This window comes from Bufo gargarizans, chromosome 5 (assembly GCF_014858855.1).
Source record: "Bufo gargarizans isolate SCDJY-AF-19 chromosome 5, ASM1485885v1, whole genome shotgun sequence".
Lineage (NCBI taxonomy): Eukaryota > Metazoa > Chordata > Amphibia > Anura > Bufonidae > Bufo > Bufo gargarizans.
In genome coordinates this window covers 468,929,839-468,943,559 of record NC_058084.1, presented here as the reverse complement: position 1 = coordinate 468,943,559, position 13,721 = coordinate 468,929,839, and positions in this window count along the sequence as shown.

The window sequence follows — 13,721 nt, the reverse complement described above, 5'->3', positions numbered from 1 at the left end:
GACAGCGCCACCTAGTGGTCATACAGAGGTGCTGCGCCCACATAAACTGATCATGAAACCAGAATTTCTAAGGCCTCTTTCACACGGGCGTTGCGGATTGGGGCCAGATGCGTTCAGTGAAACTCGCACTATTTTGAAAGCAAGTTCAGTCAGTTTTGTCTGCGATTGCGTTCAGTTGTTCAGTTTTTTCGGCGCCGGCCCAGTGCAATGCGTTTTTCACGCGCGTGATAAAAAACTGATGCTTTACAAACAGCATCTCCTAGCAACCATCAGTGAAAAACGCATCGCACCTGCACTTGATTGCGTTTTTCACGCAACCCTATTCACTTCTGTGGGGCCAGAGCTGCGTGAAAAACGCAGAATATAGAACATGCTGCGATTGTCACGCAACGCAGAACTGATGCGTGAAAAACAACGCTCATGTACACAGACCCATTGAAATGAATGGGTGTGGATTCAGTGCGGGTGCTATGCGTTCACGTCACACATTGCAACCCCATGGAAAACTCGCTCGTGTGAAAGGGGCCTTAGGGACACTGATAAGGGGAGGGGGGGGTGCTTTTTGCCGCTGTTTGAGAACATTTATATTGCATATACTTTTTTTTTTTTTTTTTTTATTACATCGTATATATAGAAAAAGCTATTTTGGACGTTGCTTATTTCTTTTTTTCTTTACTTTATTGTCGACACTACATATTTCACACTGAGTAACCTGTTAAATGAGTTTTTCCGGTTATTTCGGTCATGTGGATACCTAATAAGTGGGTTTTTTGTCACTTATTTATTATCATTCATGCAAGCTTTTTTTTTTTTATACCTTTTAAAAAAAATTAAAACATTAGTAACAATTATTGAATAAAGAGACATATTGGATTTTCCGCCTCAAGTCCAGTCACCTCCATGGACTGAATCTACGCACAGTAGGGTTGCTACCTTTCCCAACAAAAAATACCGGGCAAGTTAACCACTTCAGCCCCGCTAGCTGAAACCCCCTTCATGACCAGAGCACTTTTTACACTTCGGCACTACACTCCTTTCACCGTTTATCGCTCGGTCATGCAACTTACCACCCAAATGAATTTTACCTCCTTTTCTTCTCACTAATGGAGCTTTCATTTGGTGGTATTTCATTGCTGCTGACATTTTTACTTTTTTTGTTATTAATCAAAATGTAACGATTTTTTTGCAAAAAAATGACATTTTTCACTTTCAGCTGTAAAATTTTGCAAAAAAAACGACATCCATATATACATTTTTCGCTAAATTTATAGTTCTACATGTCTTTGATAAAAAAAAAATGTTTGGGCAAAAAAAAATAATGGTTTGGGTAAAAGTTATAGCGTTTACAAACTATGGTACAAAAATGTGAATTTCCGCTTTTTGAAACAGCTCTGACTTTCTGAGCACCTGTCATGTTTCCTGAGGTTCTACAATGCCCAGACAGTAGAAACACCCCACAAATGACCCCATTTCGGAAAGTAGACACCCTAAGGTATTCGCTGATGGGCATAGTGAGTTCATAGAACTTTTTATTTTTTGTCACAAGTTAGCGGAAAATGATGATGATTTTTTATTTTTATTTTTTTCTTACAAAGTCTCATATTCCACTAACTTGCGACAAAAAATAAAAAATTCTAGGAACTCGCCATGCCCCTCACAGAATACCTTGGGGTGTCTTCTTTCCAAAATGGGGTCACTTGTGGGGTAGTTATACTGCCCTGGCATTTTAGGGGCCCGAAATGTGTGAGAAGAACTTTGCAATCAAAATGTGTAAAAAATGGCCGGTGAAATCCGAAAGGTGCACTTTGGAATATGTGCCCCTTTGCCCACCTTGGCTGCAGAAAAGTGTCACACATCTGGTATCGCCGTACTCAGGAGAAGTTGGGGAATGTGTTTTGGGGTGTCATTTTACATATACCCATGCTGGGTGAGAGAAATATCTTGGCAAAAGACAACTTTTCAAATTTTTTTATACAAAGTTGGCATTTGACCAAGATATTTTTCTCACCCAGCATGGGTATATGTAAAATGACACCCCAAAACACATTGCCCAACTTCTCCTGAGTACGGCGATACCAGATGTGTGACACTTTTTTGCAGCCAAAGTGGGCAAAGGGGCACATATTCCAAAGTGCACCTTTTCGGATTTCACCGGCCATTTTTTACACATTTTGATTGCAAAGTACTTCTCACACATTTGGGCCCCTAAATTGCCAGGGCAGTATAACTACCCCACAAGTGACCCCATTTTGGAAAGAAGACACCCCAAGGTATTCTGTGAGGGGCATGGCGAGTTCCTAGAATTTTTTATTTTTTGTCGCAAGTTAGTGGAATATGAGACTTTGTAAGGAAAAAAGGAAAAAAATGAAAAATCATCATTTTCCGCTAACTTGTGACAAAAAATAAAAAATTCTAGGAACTCGCCATGCCCCTAACGGAATACCTTGGGGTGTCTTCTTTCCAAAATGGGGTCACTTGTGGCGTAGTTATACTGCCCTGGCATTTTAGGGGCCCGAAATGTGTGAGAAGAACTTTGCAATCAAAATGTGTAAAAAATGGCCGGTGAAATCCGAAAGGTGCACTTTGGAATATGTGCCCCTTTGCCCACCTTGGCTGCAAAAAAGTGTCACACATCTGGTATCGCCGTACTCAGGAGAAGTTGGGGAATGTGTTTTGGGGTGTCATTTTACATATACCCATGCTGGGTGAGAGAAATATCTTGGCAAAAGACAACTTTTCAATTTTTTTATACAAAGTTGGCATTTGACCAAGATATTTTTCTCACCCAGCATGGGTATATGTAAAATGACACCCCAAAACACATTGCCCAACTTCTCCTGAGTACGGCGATACCAGATGTGTGACACTTTTTTGCAGCCAAAGTGGGCAAAGGGGCACATATTCCAAAGTGCACCTTTCGGATTTCACCGGCCATTTTTTACACATTTTGATTGCAAAGTACTTCTCACACATTTGGGCCCCTAAATTGCCAGGGCAGTATAACTACCCCACAAGTGACCCCATTTTGGAAAGAAGACACCCCAAGGTATTCTGTGAGGGGCATGGCGAGTTCCTAGAATTTTTTATTTTTTGTCGCAAGTTAGTGGAATATGAGACTTTGTAAGGAAAAAAGGAAAAAAAGGAAAAATCATCATTTTCCGCTAACTTGTGACAAAAAATAAAAAATTCTAGGAACTCGCCATGCCCCTAACGGAATACCTTGGGGTGTCTTCTTTCCAAAATGGGGTCACTTGTGGGGTAGTTATACTGCCCTGGCAATTTAGGGGCCCAAATGTGTGAGAAGAACTTTGCAATCAAAATGTGTAAAAAATGGCCGGTGAAATCCGAAAAGGTGCACTTTGGAATATGTGCCCCTTTGCCCACCTTGGCTGCAATAAAGTGTGACACATCTGGTATCGCCGTACTCAGGAGAAGTTGGGCAATGTGTTTTGGGGGGTCATTTTACATATAACCATGCTGGGTGAGAGAAATATCTTGGCAAAAGACAACTTTTCCAATTTTTTATACAAAGTTGGCATTTGACCAAGATATTTTTCTCACCCAGCATGGGTATATGTAAAATGACACCCCAAAACACATTCCCCAACTTCTCCTGAGTACGGCGATACCACATGTGTCACACTTTTTTGCAGCCTAGATGCGCAAAGGTGCCCAAATTCCTTTTAGGAGGGCATTTTTAGACATTTGGATCCCAGACTTCTTCTCACGCTTTAGGGCCCCTAAAAAGCCAGGGCAGTATAAATACCCCACATGTGAGCCCACTTTGGAAAGAAGACACCCCAAGGTATCCAATGAGGGGCCTGGCGAGTTCATAGAATTTTTTATTTTATTTTTTGCATAAGTTAGCGGAAATTGATATTTTTTTTTTTTTCTCACAAAGTCTCACTTTCCGCTAACTTAGGACAAAAATTTCAATCTTTCATGGACTCAATATGCCCCTCACGGAATACCTTGGGGTGTCTTCTTTCTGAAATGGGGTCACATGTGGGGTATTTATACTGCCCTGGCTTTTTAGGGGCCCGAAAGTGTGAGAACAAGTCTGGGATCCAAATGTCTAAAAATGTTTACGCATTTGGATTCCGTGAGGGGTATGGTGAGTCCATGTGAGATTTTATTTTTTGACACAAGTTAGTGGAATATGAGACTTAGTAAGAAAAAACAAACAAAAAAAATATATATTTCCGCTAACTTGGGCCAAAAAAATGTCTGAATGGAGCCTTACAGGGGGGTGATCACCCCATATAGACTCCCTGATCACCCCCCCTGTCATTGATCACCCCCCTGTAAGGCTCCATTCAGACGTCCGTATGATTTTTACGGATACATGGATACATGGATCGGATCCGCAAAACACATGCGGACGTCTGAATGGAGCCTTACAGGGGGGTGATCAATGACAGGGGGGTGATCAAAGACAGGGGGTGATCAGGGAATCTATATGGGTGATCACCTGCCTGTCATTGATCACCCCCCTGTAAGGCTCCATTCAGACGTCCGTATGTGTTTTGCGGATCCGATCCATGTATCTGAACGGAGCCTGACAGGGGGGTGATCAATGACAGGGGGGTGATCAATGACAGGGGGGGTGATCAGGGAGTTTATATGGGGTGATCAGGGGTTTATAAGGGGTTAATAAGTGACGGGGGGGGTGTAGTGTAGTGTGGTGTTTGGTGCGACTTTACTGACCTACCTGTGTCCTCTGGTGGTCGATCCTAACAAAAGGGACCACCAGAGGACCAGGTAGCAGGTATATTAGACGCTGTTATCAGCTGCGATCGCCGCTGGCAGGCTGGAGATCCACTCGCTTACCTTCTGTTCCTGTGAGCGCGCGCACCTGCGTGCGCGCGTTCACAGGAAATCTCGGGTATCGCGAGATGACGCGCCGATGCGTCCAGGTGGAACAAATCAACCACCTCCCGGACGCATCGGCGCGTTAGGCGGTCGGGAGGTGGTTAAGTCACACCCCAAAGGGGGTGTGGTTGTGGGGGCGTGGCTTAATACGGGGTGTGAACTCGCTCTCATACTGTGGCTCTCCAGGAATATTAAAGCCCCCATTAGTGCCCCCTCAGTAATAGTAATGCCCCCATTAGTGCCCCCTCAGTAAGAGTAATGCCCCTATTAGTACCCCCTCAGTAATAGTAATGCCCCCATTATTGCCCCCTCAGTAATAGTAATGCCCCCATTAGTGCCCCCTCAGTAAAAGTAATGCCCCCATTAGTGCCCCCTCAGTAAAAGTAATGCCCCCATTAGTGTGCCCCAGTAAGAGCAATGCCCCCATTAGTGTGCCCCAGTAGGAGTAATGCCCCTATTAGTGCCCCCTCAGTAATAGTAATGCCCCCATTAGTGCCCCCTCAGTAATAGTAATGCCCCCATTAGTGTGCCCCAGTAAGAGTAATGCCCCCATTAGTGTGCCCCAGAATGAATAATGCCCCCTATTAGTGTCATGGTCTTACCTCCTTGCTGTTCCCTTCGTTTGACATGTGCTGGCGGCCATCTTGGTTTCTGGGTTTTCTTGTAGCCTCCCACCCTGTGGCTCCCCCTTCCCACTGGGAGGAGCTGGATGCCTAGCTCATATATATAGGAGGTCTGTGGCTTCAGTTCCTTGCTTGGTCCTCCTGTGTTCACATGCTTCCAAGACTGCTGCTGCTTCTGGTTCCTGATCCTGGCCTCGTCTGACTACCCCGTTGGTTCCTGATTCCGGCTTCGTCTGACTACCCCGTTGGTTCCTGATTCCGGCTTCGTCTGACTACCCCGTTGGTTCCTGTTCCTGGCTTCGTCTGACTACCCTTCTGGTTCCTGACCTCTGTCTCCGCAAGACCCTGCTTCGGTTTAGCCATCCGTTCGGACTTTGCTTACGGCTTGCTCTTCAATAAAACCTTCTTATTTTCCACTTATCTCTTGTTGTACGTCTGGTTCATGGTTCCATGACATTAGGACCAAGCCATGAATTCTGACGGTACAGGGCCACCCTCGCTACCTACGCTGGTTGCCAGACTTGATCAGCAGGATCACCTGTTGGGTCGGTTCGCTGTGGCGTTGCAAACCCTGCTTGAACGCACGGCTCATTTAGCTTCCGTTGCCGATGGGTCGGTTGTCGCTCCTGGGCCCGCTCCTACTGCCGCTCCGGTTGTTGCGCCAGAGTCTACCCTGACACCTGTTGCTGCGCCTGTGGTGTTTCAGGGTATGACCGGTTCTGCCCCCCTTCCACAGCGCTTTGGGGGAGAGCCAACTCAGTGCCGAGGTTTCCTTAACCAGGTGGGCATTTACTTCGAGTTGCTGCCACATGCCTTTCCTACTGAGAGATCAAGGGTGGGCTTCTTGATCTCGCTGCTCTCGGACAAGGCCTTGGCCTGGGCCAGCCCTTTATGGGAGAACAACAATCCGGTGGTTGCCGAGTTTTCCGGTTTTGTTGCTTCTCTTCGGAAGGTATTCGATGTGCCGGCTCGTGCTGCCTCTGCTGCGAAGCTCCTTATGTCCATCAGACAGGGTTCACGATCCGTAGCTGAATACGCCATTGAGTTTCGTACCCTGGCAGCAGAGGTGGGCTGGAATAATGAGGCTCTGGTCGCTGCTTTCTCTCATGGTCTCTCGGATGCCTTGAAGGATGAGGTTGCAGCTAAGGACCTACCAGTGGAGCTCGAGTCTCTTATTTCTTTCCTGATTTTGATTGACACCAGACTCAGGGAGAGACCTTCCTTTAAGGAGAGCCTGCGGAGGTCTCCTAACAGATTGGCGCCTACGTTTGCTGTCCCACCCGTGCCTCCCTCTCCTCCCACGCCTCCTGGGGATGACTTGTCTGGGGGTGAACCCATGCAGCGGGGGTTTGCTCGCCTGTCTGAGGGGGAGAGGGTACTCCGGAGACGCGAGGGCCGATGCATGTACTGTGGTCTCGGTGGGCATTTTCGGTTGGCATGTCCGAACCGTCCGGGAGAACGCTCGCACCTGAGGTCCTGTCGGGGGCAGATCTTGGGTGGAGTCTCCTCGTCCCCGGTTTCCCGTGTTGACAAACCACTGATCACGGTTGTCCTCTCCTGGGTCGGGGGCTCGGTGACGACCCAGGCGTTGGTGGACTCTGGTGCTGGTGGTTTGTTCATTGATAGAGTGTTCGTTGCCGCCAATTCCATTCCTCTGCAGCCTCGAGGTTCCCCACTGGCTCTTGAGGCGATAGACGGCAGACCCCTTCTGCCGCCACACGTGACTCATGAGACCCTTCCAGTGGGGATAGCCATTGGTGCCGTTCACAGAGAGTCGGTCTGTCTCCAGGTTATTTCGTCTCCACACTACTCGGTGGTCTTGGGGTACCCCTGGCTCCAGAAGCATAATCCGACTTTCGATTGGAGATCGGTCGAGATCCTCTCGTGGTCACCGCAGTGTGGGGCTAGTTGCATCCATGGGCCTGTCAAGTTGCTGTGTACTTCCTCGGACTCTCTGTTGCCTCCTGAATACGAAGAGTACCGGGATGTATTCGATAAGGTGCGCGCGGTTGCCCTACCTCCGCACCGCCCATACGATTGTGCCATAGAGTTACAATCCGGTGCCAGTTCCTCCTCGTGGCAAAGTCTATCCACTGTCGGTAGCGGAGAATGAGGCCATGGAGGAGTACGTGAGGGAGGCGCTTTCACGCGGACACATTCGCAAATCCTCGTCCCCGGCAGGGGCTGGATTTTTCTTTGTGAAAAAGAAGGGCGGCGAGTTGAGGCCTTGCATCGATTACAGGGGTCTCAATCGCATCACGATCAAGAACGCTTACCCGATACCCTTGATTTCCGAGCTGTTCGATCGCCTCAAAGGGGCCACGGTCTTTACCAAACTCGACCTGAGGGCGGCATATAACCTGGTAAGGATCAAGGCGGGCGATGAGTGGAAGACCGCGTTTAACACCAGGACCGGTCATTATGAATCCTTGGTTATGCCCTTTGGGTTGTGCAATGCGCCCGCAGTCTTCCAGGAATTCATCAACGATGTTTTCCGTGACCTGTTGCAGCAGTGTGTGGTGGTCTATTTGGATGACATCTTGGTATATTCTGCATCCATGGAGGCCCACATTCTGGATGTCAGACGAGTGTTGCAACGCTTACGAGAGAACAAGCTGTTCGGTAAGCTTGAGAAATGCGAATTTCACCGATCCCAGGTAACCTTCTTAGGTTACATCATTTCCGCTGAGGGGTTCTCCATGGATCCTGAGAAGGTTTCGGCTGTCTTACAGTGGCCCCAGCCCAGTGGGCTTCGTGCCCTGCAGCGCTTTTTGGGCTTCGCCAATTATTATCGGAAGTTCATCAGGGACTTTTCCATGCTAGCCAAGCCTCTCACGGATCTGACCAGGAAGGGCAGTAATCCTCAGGTCTGGCCGCTCGAGGCCATCCGAGCTTTTGAGGCTCTAAAGTCCGCCTTTGTGTCGGCTCCGATTCTGTCGCATCCCAACCCTGGGTTGCCTTTTGTCCTCGAGGTGGACGCGTCTGAGACGGGAGTAGGCGCCCTCCTGTCTCAGCGTAGAACACCAGAGGGTCCTCTGCTTCCTTGTGGGTTTTACTCCCGGAAACTGTCTTCCGCGGAGTGCAACTATCAGATTGGTGACAGGGAGTTATTGGCCATCGTGCAGGCCCTTAAAGAATGGAGGCACTTGCTCGAGGGCTCGGTGGTTCCGGTTCTCATCCTGACGGACCACAAGAATCTGACCTACCTCTCTGAGGCCAAGAGATTGACACCACGTCAGGCCAGATGGGCTCTGTTCTTGTCACGTTTTAATTACGTGGTCTCCTACCTACCCGGCTCCAAGAACATCAGAGCGGATGCCTTATCACGGCAGTACTCCGAGCTGTCCGGGGAGGAGTCGATTCCGACTACGGTCATACCCCCGAATCAGATCCTGGCCGCTATTCGCACCAGCCTGACTTCTCCTCTGGGTGAGCAGATTTTGGCGGCTCAATCTGGTGCTCCCTCTGGGAGACCCAACGGCAGATGTTTTGTGCCTGAGGAGTTGCGCACTCGGTTGTTGCGAACCTACCATAACTCCAAGGCCGCGGGGCACCCTGGAAAGAATCAGCTGTCCTGGGCGGTTTCACGTCTGTTCTGGTGGCCTTCTCTACGTTCCGACATCGCCGCATATGTAGCGGCATGCTCCGTTTGTGCCCAGAGTAAGTCCCCTCGGCACCTTCCGTTGGGCCTTTTGCAACCCATAGCCACCGGGGAGCGTCCATGGTCACACCTGGGGATGGATTTCATTGTGGACCTCCCTGCATCCCGAGGCCATACGGTCATTCTCATGATTGTGGATCGGTTTTCCAAAATGTGCCACTGTGTTCCTCTCAAGAAGTTACCCTCTGCACAAGAGTTGGCCTCGATTTTTGCCAGGGAGGTCTTCCGGTTGCACGGTTTGCCCAAGGAGATTGTGTCGGATCGGGGGAGTCAGTTTGTGTCCAGGTTCTGGCGCGCCTTTTGCTCCCAGTTGGGGATTCATCTCTCTTTCTCCTCGGCCTACCACCCTCAGTCCAATGGGGCCGCAGAACGATCCAATCAGGCCTTGGAGCAATTCCTTCGTTGCTATGTCTCCGATCACCAAGACAATTGGGTTGACCTCCTGCCTTGGGCTGAGTTTGCCAGGAACACGGCGGTGAACTCTTCCTCTGGGACGTCTCCCTTCATGGCCAATTATGGGTTCCAACCTGCCGTGTTACCGGAGGTATTCTCTCCCCAGGATATTCCGGCTGTGGAGGATCACCTTTCCGTCCTACGTGCTTCTTGGGTACAGATCCAGAGGTCCCTTGAGGTCTCTGCGCAGCGCCAGAAACTCCAGGCTGATCGCAGACGAGCGCCCGCTCCTTCCTACCAGGTCGGAGACCGCGTATGGTTGTCCACCCGCAACCTCAACCTTCGAGTGCCCACTCCCAAGCTGGCGCCTCGCTTTGTTGGTCCCTTCCGAGTGCTTCGCAGGGTAAACCCGGTAGCCTATGCCCTTGCGCTTCCTCCTGGCATGCGGATCTCCAACGTGTTTCATGTCTCCCTGTTGAAGCCACTGGTGTGTAATCGTTTCACTTCCTCGATTCCTCGGCCTCGTCCGGTCCAAGTGGGCAATCGTGAGGAGTATGAGGTGAGCAATATCCTGGACTCACGCCTGGTCCGCGGCCGGGTGCAGTTTTTGGTCCATTGGCGTGGTTATGGTCCAGAGGAGCGTTCCTGGGTTCCCTCCGCAGATGTCCATGCTCCTGTCTTGCTCCGAGCCTTCCACGCACGCTTCCCTCAGAAACCGTTCCTTACTCCGCGGAGGAGGGGCCCTTGAGGGGGAGGTACTGTCATGGTCTTACCTCCTTGCTGTTCCCTTCGTTTGACATGTGCTGGCGGCCATCTTGGTTTCTGGGTTTTCTTGTAGCCTCCCACCCTGCGGCTCCTCCTTCCCACTGGGAGGAGCTGGATGCCTAGCTCATATATATAGGAGGTCTGTGGCTTCAGTTCCTTGCTTGGTCCTCCTGTGTTCACATGCTTCCAAGACTGCTGCTGCTTCTGGTTCCTGATCCTGGCCTCGTCTGACTACCCCGTTGGTTCCTGATTCCGGCTTCGTCTGACTACCCCGTTGGTTCCTGATTCCGGCTTCGTCTGACTACCCCGTTGGTTCCTGTTCCTGGCTTCGTCTGACTACCCTGCTGGTTCCTGACCTCTGTCTCCGCAAGACCCTGCTTCGGTTTAGCCATCCGTTTGGACTTTGCTTACGGCTTGCTCTTCAATAAAACCTTCTTATTTTCCACTTATCTCTTGTTGTACGTCTGGTTCATGGTTCCATGACAATTAGTGCCCCTCAGTAAGAGTAATGCCCCCATTATTGTCACCCATTAAGAATAATGTCCCCGATTAGTGACCCCCAGTTAGAGTAATGTGGCCCTCATCCCCCGGGAACCATCACTCGGGGCCGGCACACTGACTGTAGAGTGTTGTGTGAGAGTCCGGCAGCTTTCCTGGGCCCAGTAACGGAGATCGGGGGAGGTGATAGGAAAGGAACGCAGCAGAAGAGCCGCGGACGGGAGGAGGAGCGCAGGCCCGCGGCTCGTCTCATTGTTATCCGACCTGATCTGGGAGTGAGAGCGGCTCAGTCCCAGGGCGACCGCCATGCTGTGGGGCGAGGGTTTCCTGCTCTCCTTCAGCCGCGTCTTCGTGCGTCTGCTCCTGACCACCCGCAGCCCCCAGCTATCCTGCTTCCAATCCATCCTGACCGGCGGCCTCGTACTCTTCAGGTTCGAGCAGGTCCTGGAGTGCCGGCCGCTCACAGCTCGCCGCCGCTCACTCACCGCCAGCTATCAGGACCGTGAGCGAGCAAGTCAGACAGTCTGCACTGCAGTTTGAAATGAATCCTGTGCCCGGGTCTAAGAAAGGCTTGTACCCGGGCACAGGATTACAAACCCGGACTGTCCGGGTCATTCCCGTACAGGTGGCAACCCGAACACACAGAACTCCTGGACCCCTAATAACGGGGTGCTCGCATCTTGCTGATTCCTCCTCACCTGCAGCCGCTCTGCTGGTCACCTACTGGTTTCTCCTTCTAAGGCTGGGCGGGGCTTAGACAGTTTAAGTGAAGGCTGGCCGCGCCTCTTTATGACATCACACTGAGAGCTCAGGTGGATAGTAGGAGTGATTGGTCCGGCAGCCTGCAGTCCCTCCCTCAGAGAGCCATGGTCAGAGAGCTCAGGAGACCGCGACGTGCTGCTCTCCTGCAGTCTAATAGTTTTACACACAGAACCTGTCTTATCTATTACAAACCCATTATGTGCAGCAGAACAACAACTCACTACTGTACATCAGCCCAAAGCATGGCCGCTAGTAGCCATATGATCTGTGCTTGTGACTCCCATAAAACATGCCCTTCACCGTCCAGCACTGGTGCAGATTTGTTTCCATTACAGCTCTTCTACAGCTGTGTATAAACCTTAGACCATGTATCTGTGTAGTGTCCCACTAGGTAAATGTGGGCACTACACAAGGGTCAATTGGGCCACGTTGTTCTCCACCTCCTGTGGAACAGTGGCAGAGTATTTAACAGTCCATTTTAATGTATTTTATGTTTTTATTTGTATTTCTCCTGTTATCTGGGTATCAGGCCTGTTAGGGTGTAGTTCCTCCTCCTAGACACTAGAGGGAGCTAGGGAACCCCTAATACATATAGTTAGGCCCAGACAGGGAGGAGGGAGTCTGTGTGCAGAGTCTGAAGCAAGAGGACACTTTAGCCAGAGAAGAGCTGAGGTGTAGGCTCTGACATGCAGTTAGATAGCCCAGGCTTCTAGCTGAACCTCCAGGAGAAGAGTTTACCTCCTGAGAAACCTGCAGTTCCCACAAACTAAAGTGCAGAGCAGAAGAGGAACCAGCCAACCTGAGGGCTGAAGGGCAGAAGGATTATTTGGAAAAGCAAGGATGTACAGTTGCAAGAAAAAGTATGTGAACCCTTTGGAATGATATGGATTTCTGCACAAATTGGTTATAAAATGTGATCTAATCTTCATCTAAGTCACAACAATAGACAATCACAGTCTGCTTAACTAATAACACACAAATAATTAAATGTTACCATGTTTTTATTGAACACACCATGTAAACATTCACAGTGCAGGTGGAAAAAGTATGTGAACCCCTAGACTAATGACATCTCCAAGAGCTAATTGGAGTGAGGTGTCAGCCAACTGGAGTCCAAACAATGAGATGAGATTGGAGGTGTTGGTTACAGCTGCCCTGCCCTATAAAAAACACACACCAGTTCTGGGTTTGCTTTTCACAAGAAGCATTGCCTGATGTGAATGATGCCTCGCACAAAAGAGCTCTCAAAAGACCTACGATTAAGAATTGTTGACTTGCATAAAGCTGGAAAGAGATATAAAAGTATCTCCAAAAGCCTTGCTGTTCATCAGTCCACGGTAAGATAAATTGTCTATAAATGGAGAAAGTTCAGCACTGCTGCTACTCTCCCTAGGAGTGTCCGTCCTGTAAAGATGACTGCAAGAGCACAGCGCAGACTGCTCAATGAGGGGAAGAGGAATCCTAGAGTGTCAGCTGAAGACTTACAGAAGTTCTCTGGCATATGCTAACATCCCTGTTAGCGAATCTACGATACGTAAAACACTAAACAAGAATGGATTTCATGGGAGGACACCACAGAGGAAGCCACTGCTGTCCAAAAAAAACATTGCTGCATGTTTACAGTTTGCACAAGAGCAGCTAGATGTTCCACAGCATTACTGGCAAAATATTCTGTGGACAGATGAAACCAAAGTTGATTTGTTTGGAAGAAACACACAACACTATGTGTGGAGAAAAAGAGGCACAGCACACCAACATCAAAACCTCATCCCAACTGTGAAGTATGGTGGTGGGGGCATCATGGTTTGGGGCAGCTTTGCTGCGTCAGGGCCTGGACGGATTGCTATCATCGAAGGAAAAATGAATTCCCAAGTTTATCAAGACATTTTGCAGGAAAACGTAAGGCCATCTGTCCACCAGCTGAAGCTCAATAGAAGATGGGTGCTGCAACAGGACAACGACCCAAAGCATAGAAGTAAAGATTAGCAGTAACTGTGCCAGTCAGAGGGTTCTGCAACTGGGTGACTGGTTTATAAAGTTGACTAGACTTAGTAAGGGCCACTAATAATTTACCCGTCTTATTGCGCCAACAATAGAATTTAATTTATGATATCTGCATCTGACGATGAGACTATATATAAAAGAGT